The 2,684-nt window shown below is 41.3% G+C and overlaps 1 long non-coding RNA gene across 1 annotated transcript in view; it reads right to left on the bottom strand.

The window, feature by feature from the left end:
- Positions 1 to 1,378, bottom strand: part of LOC136849885 (uncharacterized) — a 212,695-nt gene extending 211,317 nt beyond the window's left edge. Inside the window, exon 1 of the long non-coding RNA XR_010856456.1 lies at positions 826 to 1,378. This is a non-coding gene — a long non-coding RNA (uncharacterized lncRNA). The remainder of the gene's footprint in view (positions 1 to 825) is intronic.
- Between the last annotated feature and the right edge of the window lie 1,306 nt (positions 1,379 to 2,684).

Below are 2,684 nucleotides of genomic sequence, written 5' to 3'. Positions count from 1 at the left end.
AGAGAAAGCAGCCTCTTACATTTTATTGTAAAACCACATACGCACTGGCATATTCTTACAGTTATGTTTGATTACCTATGAATAAGCATACTATCTCAGTATTCAACAACACACACTTGCGTCGTTTTCATTATTCCCTTTGTTGACACACACACACACACACACACACAGACACACACACACGCACACACTTTGTTATTATGCATGTCTCTGTGTGTTTAGGTATTTGTATGTCTCTAATGAGTATTACGAACATTCGTTATACGTTCATTAATATTCATGATTTTGCTGGGAAATACCTTACATTGTTTCATCAATATTTCATGTCTGAATTCAGTGAAATAAGCCTCCCCAGTTGTCACTACTGATTTACTTAGATTCATAATAGAAACCATTTCCTCGTGCAAGTTTTCCCGCGCGTTTCCTGCGAAACTGTTCTGAGCAAATTTTGGGAGCTTCAGGAAAGAGGACACGGATTGCCGAGCGTCCGTTTTCCTCGGGGGATGAAAATCCTATCAAACAATAACGAAGATCGTCGAGTCAGATAACGAGCAAACAAACTGCATTCGATTTCAGGTCGTTTCAGCGTCGCAATCGCCGCTGCGACCGCTCCTGAAAACCCGGGTGTCCGTCCCCCGTGCGCACTTCAGGGGTGCGTTTTTTTTTTTCCCATCGCTGGCGTTGACCATGCCATCTTGCGTCCCCGCACAAACTACCACCTGTCAGACGCAAAAAGATACACCTTCTAACTCCAACGCACCGCCATTGGCGTGCAAGCACGGATCGTCCGTCGAACGGCGGAATTGAAACGTCGTAATGACTCACCTCCCAAGCAGACGAAGTCAGCGCTCGTCGTTGTGGAAAACAGACAACTGCCTTTGCAATGATGAAGGTGGAGGTGGAGGTGGAGTAGGAGAGGGAGGGCAGGTGGGACTCGGGTAGTAGGAGGAGGTGGGACAAAGGGGTATATGTGGCCCAGAGGCTACATGCCCTCCATCCCCAAGCCCTCTCCCCCTTCCCCTCGGCCGGTCTCCTTAGAACCCGACCTGCGAAACCGATCTCGACATATTTCTTATATCATCGGACTGTAAGAACCTAATTAATACACGGGGACCTAATTGTATCGTCCACTCCGCTTACGGGCGAGGCCTCTGCTGTTCCCGTCAGTGCGTTCAAAACGGAAGCGAACTAAACTTGCAATTTAGGAATCGGGTGCCGACTGACCGTACAAATAGGCCAATTGCTGACCACTTTTATCGCTCAAGGAGCTTATTTTACCAGAGAGCGGCGTCCTGCGACGGAGACGAATCAAGCACACAGAATTTCCAGATTATGCGACGGCGGACTATGTAAGGAGACGAAAAGTTCCTTCGAATTTTCTTTGGCTTCTCGCTCATTCGCTGATCAGCATTGCATGGATCAAGTTTAACCCCGCCAGCCATGTGCAGATCCGCGTCCCGACGGCAGTCTTGGCTTCGGCCTCGCGCTTTCCAAGGAAATCGCCGATGACAGATCTTTTTCCATTGTTTTCGGAAGTTTTTACGATTGTTTCAGAATTTACCGACAGAGAGGCTTTGCGACGTGACAGTAAAAGACTCGGCTTCCTCATTTCATCTCGATTTAGGCCGCGCCGTCTCGGAATTTCGGAGCGTTCGGGGCTCACGAAATCTTAAAAAGGCGCGCGTCTTTTAGACCGCCGACTGGTCAGTTGGGTCACTTAAGATACCGACAGAGAGACCGAGTATAGACCTGGACAACGGTAGCAGACGGGTGAGGAGGGGGAGGAGGAAGGGGGATGGGAAAGAATGGGGGGGTGGATAATGGGGAAAGGGGAATTGATAGAGGGGCATAATGGGGTGAAATGAATTGGGGTTGGGTGGAGGGGGAGTTGAATCATTGAAGAGAGTAACGGGGACAATTGAAGTTTAAGGGTGTTGAAGTTTGATAACACTGAGAATAAGGGGAGAAATATGATATAAGAAATGTAAATAATTTTCATATTTAGGAAAATGTTCAAAAATTAGTTATTCGAATGACCACTAGAAATTCCATTCCAGGTCAAAGGTTGATCAAGAATTAGGGAAAGAAACAGGGTATTTGATAAAATTATCGTTTTCTTCATTATGCTAATTATTATTCGGAAATGCGTGCGCAGCGACAAACACAGGGATAAACATTTATTCACGGTATTTATAGGAAATTTTATATACTGCTTTTTTTAAGTGCTGTGATTTTCAATATTTCTCTATGATACATGATACATACATGATGCATACCTGCCCTATATGTGTATGTGTGTGTGTATATATATATATATATATATATATATATATATATATATATATATATATATATATATATATATATATATATATTATATATATGTATAACTATAACTATATATATATATGTATATATAAATATATATAAATATAATATATATATATAACTATGTATATATAAATACATATAAATATAATATATTTATATGTGTATATATATGTATGTATATATAATATTTATATATATATATATATGTGTGTATATATATATATATAAACAGGCGCAAATAAGTATTCAGAGTATTTACAGGAAATTTTATAGAATGCTTCTATTAAAGACCAGTGATTTCATTTTACTCTATAATATAAATACACATAAATCATGCAAACTTGTCCCGTACA

This window comes from Macrobrachium rosenbergii, chromosome 2 (genome assembly GCF_040412425.1).
Source record: "Macrobrachium rosenbergii isolate ZJJX-2024 chromosome 2, ASM4041242v1, whole genome shotgun sequence".
In the NCBI taxonomy this organism is placed as follows: Eukaryota; Metazoa; Arthropoda; class Malacostraca; order Decapoda; family Palaemonidae; genus Macrobrachium; species Macrobrachium rosenbergii.
The sequence above is the reverse complement of the archived record's forward strand: the minus strand, read 5'-3'. Positions and strand labels throughout refer to the sequence as shown.